This window comes from Bombina bombina, chromosome 12, assembly GCF_027579735.1.
Source record: "Bombina bombina isolate aBomBom1 chromosome 12, aBomBom1.pri, whole genome shotgun sequence".
Taxonomy (NCBI): domain Eukaryota; kingdom Metazoa; phylum Chordata; class Amphibia; order Anura; family Bombinatoridae; genus Bombina; species Bombina bombina.
In genome coordinates, this window is record NC_069510.1 from 22,982,417 (window position 1) to 22,994,916 (window position 12,500).

The following is a 12,500-nucleotide window of genomic DNA, read 5'->3' on the forward strand; positions in this document are numbered from 1 at the left end:
GTTTAGAATCATGGGAAATGTAGTTCCAAAACATCAGTGGTGCCAAGGTGAACCTTCAATGGCTTAGGTCTATGTGCTCAGCTAGCTCCCAGTAGTGCAATGATGCTCATTCAACAAAGGATACCAAAAGAACAAAGCAAATTTGATAAAGTAAATTGAAAAAGTTGTTTTAAGATTTGCTTTACCTGAATCATGAAAGAAATACAAATTGGATTCCATGTCCCTTTACTAATTAATTAAAAAAAAATGTAACTGTACTTTCAATAGAGCTTTTTCTACTGCTCCTAGAGAGGATGAAATGTTTCATAATTCTCACCGTGAAGCGCACCAAGAACGATAGTACAGTACAAAAGTACTAGACTACAATTTGAATTTTTTAAAACAGTCTTCTCTGCATGAGCCTTTGGTTTTGTTTTCGACTTACTGGTGGGGAAAATGGTAATTTTTATTTTTCAAATAAACTAATAAAAAAAGCTGGTTTTCAGAATAATTCTGGATTTTGGAATTCCAGATTTGGGGATATGTACCTGTACCATCAGAAAGATAGGACAGTATTGTAATCAAAAAATGTTAATAGCAGCTTTAGATATATAGACTGGTTTGGCTTTTGGTGTTGTAAAAAGCAACTACTGCAAGAGAAAAAAAAGAAGGTAATATTTAATAGTAATTTTGGAATTACAGATATGTGGCTTTATTCCTATAATACCTACTGTCCTTGAATATGCAGACACTAAACAAAATACAGAAAAGGGTCGGCTGTTTTTACTTTTCTGTTAAAGTACAGGCACTATGGTAATAAATACGTGTTTACAAATAGCATCTTCAGAATAACTTTCAGAGAACAGTCAGGAGGGACTAAATTCAGTCAGTCCTTTCCTGAATTAAAGGGACATTGAACCAAAAAAAAAATTCTTTCATGATTCAGATAGAACATGCAATTTTAAGCAACATTCTAATTTACTCCTATTAATTTTTCTTCATTCTTTTGCCATCTTTATTTGAAAAGCAAGAATGTAAGTTTGGAAGCCGGCCCAATTTTGGCTCACAACCTGGGTTGCGCTTGCTGATTGGTGGCTAAATGTACCAAATCATTAAGCAAGTGCTGTCCAGGGTTCTAAACCAAAAATTGGCTGGCTCCTTAGCTTAGATGCGTTTTTCAAATAAAGATAGCAAGAGAACAAAGAAAATTTAATAGAAATAAATTAGAAAGTTGCTAAAAATTGGCTGCTCTAGCTGAATCATGGTATAAAATGTTTGAGCTCAATATCCCTTTAACACAGTTATGTTTTTCAAACGTGTTCAAAATAAAAACCTAATTTATGCTTACCAGATAAATTCCTTTCCTTCCGGATAGGGAGACTCCACGGCTTCATTCCTTACTGTTGGGAAATACAACACCTGGCCACCAGGAGGAGGCAAAGACACCCCAGCCAAAGGCTTTAATATCCCTCCCACTTCCTCATTACCCCAGTCATTCTGCCAAGGGAACAAGGAAAAGTAGGAGAAACATTAGGGTATAAATGCTGCCAGAAGAATAAAATAAATAATAGGGGATTGCCCATAGACCAGAAAAAACGGGGAGGGGCCGTGGACTCTCCCTATCCAGAATGAATGGAATTTATCTGATAAGCATAAATTATGTTTTCCTTCCTAAGATAGGGAGAGTCCACGGCTTCATTCCTTACTGTTGGGAAAACTATACCCAAGCGCCAGAATAACGGGAGGGAACAAAAAGGAAGAGGCGGACCCTATTCTGAGGGCACCACAGCCTGCAAAACTTTTCTCCCGAAAGCTGCTTCAGTTGAAGCAGAAACATTAAACTTGTTAAATTTTGAAAAAGTATGTAAGGAGGACCAGGTAGCCGCCTTACAAATCCGATTCATAGAGGCCTTGTTCTTAAAGGTCCAAGAGGAAGCCACTGCTCTAGTGGAATGAGCAGTTATCCTCTCAGCAGGACAATGTCCCGCTGTCTAGTAAGCTAAGCGGATGACACTCCTTAACCAAAAAGTAGCCTTCTGCCCCTTACGCTTCCCTGAATAGACAACAATAGATTATCTAAACTCCTAAAAAGCCTTTAGAAAGAACTTCAAGGCGCGAACCACATCCAAATTATGAAGTGTTCCTTTGATGAAGGAGGATTAGGACACAAAGATTGAACCACAATCTCCTGATTGATGTTGCAATCTGACACAACCTTGGGAAGAAAACCTAATTTAGTACATAAAACTGCCTTATTTGCATGTAAAAATTTAGATAAGGGGGCTCACATTGCAAAGCAGAGATCTCAGAGGCTCAAACGGAACCTGTTGCAAAACCCTGAGAACAAGATTTAGGCTCCAAGGAGGAGACCCAGATCTAAACACAGGTCTGATCCTATTCAGAGCCTTGACAAAGGACTGCACATCTGGAAGCTCAGCCAGTCTCTTGTGCAATAAAACCAACAAAGCCGAAATCTGTCCCCTCAGGGAACTAGCATTAAGGCCCTTCTCCAGCCCATCCTGGAGAAAAAGATAAGATCCTGGCAACCTTAACTCTGTGCCAGGAAAAACCACGCTCTTCACACCAGAATAAGTAGGTCCTCCACACCTTGTGGTAGATACGCCGAGTAACTGGTTTACAAGCTTGAATAAGAGTATCAATGACAATCTCATAGAAACCTCTCTTGGCTAAGACTAAGTGTTCAATCTCCACGCAGCCAGCCTCAGAGAATCTAGATTTTGATGAACAAATGGACCTTGTATCAGCAGGTCTCTGCGACAAGGTAACTTCCACTGAGGAGATGAGGACATCCCCACTAGAACCGTGAACCACGTCCTTCTCGGCCATGGTGGAGCAACCAGGATTACCGATACCCACTCCTGCTTGATGCGGGCCACCACTCGAGGATGAAGTGGTAATGGAGGAAAAAAAGATATGAGTTTGAACCTCCAGGGCAATGCTTGCGCATCTATTAGATCTGCTCGGGTATCCCTTGACCCGTACCTGGGTAGCTTGGTATTGAGACGGGACGCCATGAGATCTATCTCCGGCGCCCCCCACTTGCTGCATATCTCTGCAAACACCTTGGGATGGAGAGACCATTCCCCTGGATGTAAGGTTTGCCTGCTGAGAAAACCCGCCTCCCAGTTGTCCATACCCGGAATGTGGATCACTGACAGCGAACCGCTGTGGGCCTCCGCTTACTCTAGAATCTGAGATATTTCCTTAATCACCAAGGAACTTCTCGTCCCCCTGATGGTTAATCTAAGCCACCAAGGTTATATTGTCTGATTGGAATCTGATAAACTGCGACGAACCCAGAAGTGGCCAAGCCTTCAAGGCCTTGAGATTGCCCATAGTTCCAAAATATTGATTGGGAGGGAGGACTCCTATTGAGTCCACAACCCCTATGCCTTCCTGGCACCCCAAACAGCTCCCTATCCTGATAGGCTTGTGTCCGTAGTCACAATCTCCCAGGATGGTCTTAAGAAGCATGTCCCTCGGGACAGATGATTTGGACAGAGCTACCAAGAAAGCAATTCTCTCGACCGGCTGTCTAATACAATCTGTTGAGACAGATCTGAATGATCATGATTCCACTGCCTCAGCATGCACAATTGTAAAGGTCTGAGACGGAACCTGGCAAAAGGAATGATGTCCATGCAGGACACCATGAGACCAATCGCCTCCATACACTGAGCCACAGAGGGACTCAAGGAGGTCCAGAGGGCAAGACATGCCTAAGTTAGCTTGCAATGTCTCTGGTCTGTTAGAAATATCCTCATGGATATGGAGTCTATTATAGTACCCAGGAATTCCACCCTGGTACTTGGGATAAAAGAACTATTTTCCAAGTTTATCTTCCACCCATGTGATCGAAGAAGACTGAGAAGGGATTCCGAGAATTCTTCCGCAAGACGAAAGGATGGTGCTTGCACCAGAATATCATCCAAGTATGGGGCTACTGCAATACCTTGAGTTCTGGCAACGGCTAGAAGAGCCCCCAGAACCTTCGTAAAGATTCTTGTAGCAGTAGCAAGGAAAAACATAATTTATGTAAGAACTTACCTGATAAATTCATTTCTTTCATATTGGCAAGAGTCCATGAGCTAGTGACGTATGGGATATACATTCCTACCAGGAGGGGCAGAGTTTCCTAAACCTCAAAATGCCTATAAATACACCCCCCATCACACCCACAATTCAGTTTAACGAATAGCCAAGAAGTGGGGTGATAAGAAAGGAGCGAAAGCATCAACAAGGAATTGGAATAATTGTGCTTCATACAAAAAAATCATAACCACCACAAAAAGGGTGGGCCTCATGGACTCTTGCCAATATGAAAGAAATGAATTTATCAGGTAAGTTCTTACATAAATTATGTTTTCTTTCATGAAATTGGCAAGAGTCCATGAGCTAGTGACGTATGGGATAGCAAATACCCAAGATGTGGAACTCCGCGCAAGAGTCACTAGAGAGGGAGGGATAAAAATAAAGACAGACAATTCCACTGAAAAAAGAATCCACAACTCAAATGAAAAAGTTTTAATCTTATAATGAAAAAAACTGAAATTATAAGCAGAAGAATCAAACTGAAACAGCTGCCTGAAGAACTTTTCTACCAAAAACTGCTTCTGAAGAAGAAAAAAACATCAAAATGGTAGAATTTAGTAAAAGTATGCAAAGAAGACCAAGTCGCTGCTTTGCAAATCTGATCAACAGAAACTTCATTCTTAAAAGCCCAGGAAGTAGAAACTGACCTAGTAGAATGAGCCGTAATCCTCTGAGGCGGGGATTTACCCGATTCCACATAAGCATGATGAATCAAAAGTTTTAACCAAGAAGCCAAAGAAATAGCAGAAGCTTTATGACCTTTCTTAGGACCAGAAAAGATAACAAATAGACTAGAAGTCTTTCTGAAATCTTTAGTAGCTTCAACATAATATTTCAAAGCTCTTACCACATCCAAAGAATGCAAAGATTTTTCCAAAGAATTCTTAGGATTAGGACAAAACTAAGGGACAACAATTTCTCTACTAATGTTGTTGGAATTCACAACCTTAGGTAAAAATTTAAATGAAGTCCGCAAAACCGCCTTATCCTGATGAAAAATCAGAAAAGGAGACTCACAAGAAAGAGCAGATAATTCAGAAACTCTTCTAGCACAAGAGATAGCCAAAAGAAACAATACTTTCCAAGAAAGTAACTTAATATCCAGAGAATGCATAGGCTCAAATGGAGGAGCCTGTAAAGCTCTCAAAACCAAATTAAGACTCGGAGGAGAGATTGACTTAATGACAGGCTTGATACGAACCAAAGCCTGTACAAAACGACGAACGTCAGGAAGATTAGCAATTTTTCTGTGAAACAGAAAAGAAAGCGCAGAGATTTGTCCTTTCAAGGAACTTGCAGACAAACCCTTATCCAAACCATCCTGAAGAAACTGTAAAATTCTAGGAATTCTAAAAGAATGCCAAGAGAACTTATGAGAGGAACACCATGAAATGTAAGTCTTCCAAACTCGGTAATAAATCTTTCTAGACACAGATTTACGAGCCTGCAACATAGTATTGATCACAGAGTCAGGGAAACCTCTATGACTAAGCACTAAGCGTTCAATCTCCATACCTTCAAACTTAATGATTTGAGATCCTGATGGAAAAAACGGACCTTGAGATAGAAGGTCTGACCTTAACGAAAGAGGCCAAGGTTGGCGACTGGACATCCGAACAAGATCCGCATACCAAAACCTTTGTGGCCATGCTGGAGCCACCAGCAGTACAAACGAACGTTCCATTATGATTTTGGAAATCACTCTTGGAAGAAGAACTAGAGGCGGAAAGATATAAGCAGGTTGATAATTCCAAGGAAGTGACAACGCATCCACTGCTTCTGCCTGAGGATCCCTGGATCTGGACAGATACCTGGGAAGTTTCCCGTTTAGATGAGAAGCCATGAGATCTATTTCTGGAAGCCCCCATATCTGAACAATCTGAAGAAACACATCTGGGTGAAGAGACCATTCTCCCGGATGTAAAGTCTGGCGACTGAGATAATCCGCTTCCCAATTGTCTATACCTGGGATATGAACCGCAGAGATTAGACAGGAGCTGGATTCCGCCCATGCAAGTATCCGAGATACTTCTTTCATAGCCTGAGGACTGAGTCCCACCTTGATGATCGACATACGCCACGGTCATGACATTGTCTGTCTGAAAACAAATAAACGGTTCTCTCTTCAGAAGAGGCCAGAACTGAAGAGCTTTGAAAATTGCAGTTCCAAAATATTGATTGGTAATCTCGCTTCTTGAGATTTCCAAACCCCCTGCGTTGTAAGAGATCCCCAGACAGCTCCCCAACCTGAAAGACTCGCATCTGTTGAAATCACAGTCCAGGTTGGACGAAGAAAAGAGGCCCCTTGAACTAAACGCTGGTGATTTAACCACCACGTCAGAGAGTGTTGAACATTGGGATTTAAGGATATTAATTGTGATATCTTTGTATAATCCCGGCACCATTGATTCAGCATGCAAAGCTGAAGAGGTCTCATGTGAAAACGAGCAAAGGGGATCGCGTCCGATGCTGCAGTCATGAGACCTAAACCTTCCATGCACATAGCTACTGAAGGGAATGATTGAGACTGAAGGTTCCGACAAGCTGAAACCAATTTCAGACGTCTTGTCTGTTAGAGACAAAGTCATGGATACTGAATCTATTTGGAATCCCAAAAAAAGTTACCCTTGTCTGAGGAATCAAGGAACTTTTAGGTAAATTGATCCTCCAACCATGTCTTTGAAGAAACAACACAAGTTGATTTGTGTGAGATTCTGCAGAATGTAAAGACTGAGCAAGTACCAAGATATCGTCCAAATAAGGGAACACCGCAATACCCCGCTCTCTGATTACAGAGAGAAGGGCACCGAGAACCTTTGAGAAGATCCTTGGAGCTGTTGCTAGGCCAAAAGGAAGAGCAACAAATTGGTAATGCTTGTCTAGAAAAGAGAATCTCAGGAACTGATAGTGATCTGGATGAATTGGAATATGAAGATAAGCATCCTGTAAGTCTATTGTGGACATATAATGCCCTTGCAGAACAAAAGGCAGAATAGTCCTTATAGTCACCATCTTGAAAGTTGGTACTCTTACATAACGATTCAAAATTTTTAGATCCAGAACTGGTCTGAAAGAAATCTCTTTCTTTGGTACAATGAACAGATTTGAATAAAACCCCAGACCCCGTTCCAGATATGGAACAGGCACAATTACCCCAGAAGACTCCAGGTCTGAAACACACTTCAGGAAGGCCTGAGCCTTTACTGTGTTCACTGGAATGCGTGAGAGAAAGAACCTTCTCACAGGCGGTCTTACCTTGAAACCTATTCTGTACCCTTGAGAAACAATGTTCTGAATCCAATGATTTTGGACTGAATTGATCCAAACATCTTTGAAATATCGTAGCCTGCCCCCTATCAGCTGTGCTGGAATGAGGGCCGCACCTTCATGCAGACTTGGGGGCTGGTTTTGATTTTCTAAAAGGCTTGGATTTATTCCAGACTGGAGAAGGCTTCCAATTGGAAGCCGTTCCTTTAGGGGAAGGGTCAGGCTTCTGTTCCTTATTCTGACGAAAGGAACGAAAACGGTTAGCAGCCCTAAATTTACCCTTAGATTTTTTATCCTGAGGCAAAAAAAGCTCCCTTCCCCCCAGTGACAGTTGAAATTTTAGAATCCAACTGAGAACCTAATAATTTATTACCCTGGAAAGAAAGATGGCAACGTTGACTTAGAAGTCATATCTGCATTCCAAGATTTAAGCCATAAAGCTCTTCTAGCTAAAATAGCTAAAGACATATACCTGACATCAATTCTAATGATATCAAAAATGGCATCACAAATGAAATTATTAGCATGTTGAAGAAGCTTAACAATGCTATACACATTATGATCTGGTACTTATTGTGCTAAAGCCTCCAACCAAAAAGTTGAAGCTGCAGCAACATCAGCCAAAGAAATAGCAGGCCTAAGAAGATTACCTGAACATAAATAAGCCTTCCTTAGAAAAGATTCAAGCTTCCTATCTAAAGGATCTTTAAAAGTAGTACTATCTGCCGTAGGAATAGTAGTACGTTTAGCAAGAGTAGAGATAGCCCCATCAACTTTGGGGATTTTTTCCCAAAACTCCAATCTATCAGCCGGCAAAGGATACAGTCTCTTAAACCTTAAAGGAGTAAATGAAGTACCCAAACTATTCCATTCTCTAGAAATTACATCTGAAAAATGCATCAGGAACTGGAAAAACCTCTGGAATAACTACATGAGGTTTAAAAACCGAATTTAAACGTTTACTGGTTTTAATATCAAGAGGACTAGACTCCTCCATATCTAATGCAATCAACACCTCTTTAAGTAAAGAACGAATAAACTCCATCTTAAATAAATATGAAGATTTGTCAGTGTCAATATCTGAGGCAGAATCTTCTGAACCAGATAGATCCTAATCAGAGATAGATAAATCAGAATGTTGGCGGTCATTTAAAAATTCATCTAATTTATGAGAAGTTTTAAAAGACCTTTTACGTTTATTAGAAGGCGGTATAACAGACAGGGCCTTCTGAATAGAATTAGAAACAAAGGCCTAGATTTAGAGTTCGGCGGTAGCCGTCAAAACCAGCGTTAGAGGCTCCTAACGCTGGTTTTGGCCGCCCGCTGGTATTTGGAGTCAGTGATTAAAGGGTCTAACGCTCACTTTGCAGCCGCGACTTTTCCATACCGCAGATCCCCCTACGCCATTTGCGTAGCCTATCTTTTCAATGGGATCTTTCTAACGCTGGTATTTAGAGTCGTTTCTGCAGTGAGCGTTAGAGCTCTAACGACAAAACTCCAGCCGCCTGAAAATAGCAGGAGTTAAGAGCTTTCTGGCTAACGCCGGTTTATAAAGCTCTTAACTACTGTACCCTAAAGTACACTAACACCCATAAACTACCTATGTACCCCTAAACCGAGCTCCCCCCACATCGCCGCCACTCGATTAAAAATTTTAACCCCTAATCTGCCGACCGCCACCTACGTTATACTTATGTACCCCTAATCTGCTGCCCCTAACACCGCCGACCCCTATATTATATTTATTAACCCCTAATCTGCCCCCCACAACGTCGCCGACACCTGCCTACACTTATTAACCCCTAATCTGCCGAGCGGACCTGAGCGCTACTATAATAAAGTTATTAACCCCTAATCCGTCTCACTAACCCTATCATAAATAGTATTAACCCCTAATCTGCCCTCCCTAACATCGCCGACACCTACCTTCAATTATTAACCCCTAATCTTCCGATCGGAGCTCACCGCTATTCTAATAAATGTATTAACCCCTAAAGCCAAGTCTAACCCTAACACTAACACCCCCCTAACTTAAATATAATTTACATCTAACGAAATAAATTAACTCTTATTAAATAAATTAATCCTATTTAAAGCCAAATACTTACCTGTAAAATAAACCCTAATATAGCTACAATATAACAAATAATTATATTATAGCTATTTTAGGATTAATATTTATTTTACAGGCAACTTGGTATTTATTTTAACTAGGTACAATAGCTATTAAATAGTTAAGAACTATTTAATAGTTACCTAGTTAAAATAATTACAAAATTACCTGTAAAATAAATCCTAACCTAAGATATAATTAAACCTAACACTACCCTATCAATAAAATAATTAAATAAACTACCTACAATTACCTACAATTAACCTAACACTACACTATCAATAAATTAAATAAACACAATTGCTACAAATAAATACAATTAAATAAACTAGCTAAAGTACAAAAAATAAAAACGAACTAAGTTACAGAAAATAAAAAAATATTTACAAACATAAGAAAAATATTACAACAATTTTAAACTAATTACACCTACTCTAAGCCCCCTAATAAAATAACAAAGCCCCCCAAAATAAAAAATTCCCTACCCTATTCTAAATTAAAAAAGTTACAAGCTCTTTTACCTTACCAGCCCTGAACAGGGCCCTTTGCGGGGCATGCCCCAAGAAGTTCAGCTCTTTTGCCTGTAAAAGAAAACATACAATACCCCCCCCCCCAACATTACAACCCACCACCCACATGCCCCTAATCTAACCCAAACCCCCCTTAAATAAACCTAACACTAAGCCCCTGAAGATCTTCCTACCTTGTCTTCACCATACCAGGTTCACCGATCCGTCCTGGCTCCGATATCTTCATCCAACCCAAGCGGGGGCTAGACATCCACTGAAGAAGTCCAGAAGAGGGTCCAAAGTCTTCCTCCTATCCGGCAAGAAGAGGACATCCGGACCGGCAAACATCTTCTCCAAGCGGCATCTTCCATCTTCTTCCATCCGGTGCGGAGCGGGTCCATCTTGAAGCAGGCGACGCGGATCCATCCTCTTCTTCCGATGTCTCCCGACGAATGACGGTTCCTTTAAGGGACGTCATCCAAGATGGCGTCCCTCGAATTCCGATTGGCTGATAGGATTCTATCAGCCAATCGGAATTAAGGTAGGAATTTTCTGATTGGCTGATGGAATCAGCCAATCAGAATCTAGTTCAATCCGATTGGCCGATCCAATCAGCCAATCAGATTGAGCTCGCATTCTATTGGCTGATCGGAACAGCCAATAGAATGCGAGCTCAATCTGATTGGCTGATTGGATCAGCCAATCGGATTGAACTAGATTCTGATTGGCTGATTCCATCAGCCAATCAGAAAATTCCTACCTTAATTCCGATTGGCTGATAGAATCCTATCAGCCAATCGGAATTCGAGGGACGCCATCTTGGATGACGTCCCTTAAAGGAACCGTCATTCGTCGGGAGACATCGGAAGAAGAGGATGGATCCGCGTCGCCTGCTTCAAGATGGACCCGCTCCGCACCGGATGGAAGAAGATCGAAGATGCCGCTTGGAGAAGATGTTTGCCGGTCCGGATGTCCTCTTCTTGCCGGATAGGAGGAAGACTTTGGACCCTCTTCTGGACTTCTTCAGTGGATGTCTAGCCCCCGCTTGGGTTGGATGAAGATATCGGAGCCAGGACGGATCGGTGAACCTGGTATGGTGAAGACAAGGTAGGAAGATCTTCAGGGGATTAGTGTTAGGTTTATTTAAGGGGGGTTTGGGTTAGATTAGGGGTATGTGGGTGGTGGGTTGTAATGTTGGGGGGGGGTATTGTATGTTTTCTTTTACAGGCAAAAGAGCTGAACTTCTTGGGGCATGCCCCGCAAAGGGCCCTGTTCAGGGCTGGTAAGGTAAAAGAGCTTGTAACTTTTTTAATTTAGAATAGGGTAGGGAATTTTTTATTTTGGGGGGCTTTGTTATTTTATTAGGGGGCTTAGAGTAGGTGTAATTAGTTTAAAATTGTTGTAATATTTTTCTTATGTTTGTAAATATTTTTTTATTTTCTGTAACTTAGTTCTTTTTTATTTTTTGTACTTTAGCTAGTTTATTTAATTGTATTTATTTGTAGCAATTGTGTTTATTTAATTTATTGATAGTGTAGTGTTAGGTTAATTGTAGGTAATTGTAGGTAGTTTATTTAATTATTTTATTGATAGGGTAGTGTTAGGTTTAATTATATCTTAGGTTAGGATTTATTTTACAGGTAAATTTGTAATTATTTTAACTAGGTAACTATTAAATAGTTCTTAACTATTTAATAGCTATTGTACCTGGTTAAAATAATTACAAAGTTGCCTGTAAAATATATATTAATCCTAAAATAGCTAAAATATAATTATAATTTATATTGTAGCTATATTAGGATTTATTTTACAGGTAAGTATTTAGCTTTAAATAGGAATAATTTATTTAATAAGAGATAATTAATTTCGTTATATGTAAATTATATTTAAGTTAGGGGGGTGTTAGTGTTAGGGTTAGACTTAGCTTTAGGGGTTAATACATTTATTAGAATAGCGGTGAGCTCCGATCGGAAGATTAGGGGTTAATAATTGAAGGTAGGTGTCGGCGATGTTAGGGAGGGCAGATTAGGGGTTAATACCATTTATGATAGGGTTAGTGAGGCGGATTAGGGGTTAATAACTTTATTATTGTAGCGCTCAGGTCCGCTCGGCAGATTAGGGGTTAATAAGTGTAGGTAGGTGTCGGCGACGTTGTGGGGGGCAGATTAGGGGTTAATAAATATAACATAGGGGTCGGCGATGTTAGGGCAGCAGATTAGGGGTACATAGGGATAACGTAGGTTGCGGCGGTTTACGGAGCGGAAGATTAGGGGTTAAAAGTGTAATGCAGGGGTCAGCGATAGCGGGGGCGGCAGATTAGGGGTTAATAAGTGTAAGGTTAGGGGTGTTTAGACTCGGGGTACATGTTAGAGTGTTAGGTACAGACGTAGGAAGTGTTTTCCCATAGGAAACAATGGGGCTGCGTTAGGAGCTGAACGCTGCTTTTTTGCAGGTGTTAGGTTTTTTTTCAGCTCAAACAGTCCCATTGTTTCCTATGGGAGAATCGTGCACGAGCACGT

General features: G+C 40.7%; 1 protein-coding gene across 3 annotated transcripts in view; it reads right to left on the bottom strand.

Moving 5' to 3' along the window:
* BRD3 (bromodomain containing 3) overlaps positions 1–12,500 on the bottom strand; it is a 128,156-nt gene that overhangs the window by 41,694 nt on the left and 73,962 nt on the right. The window lies entirely within an intron of this gene.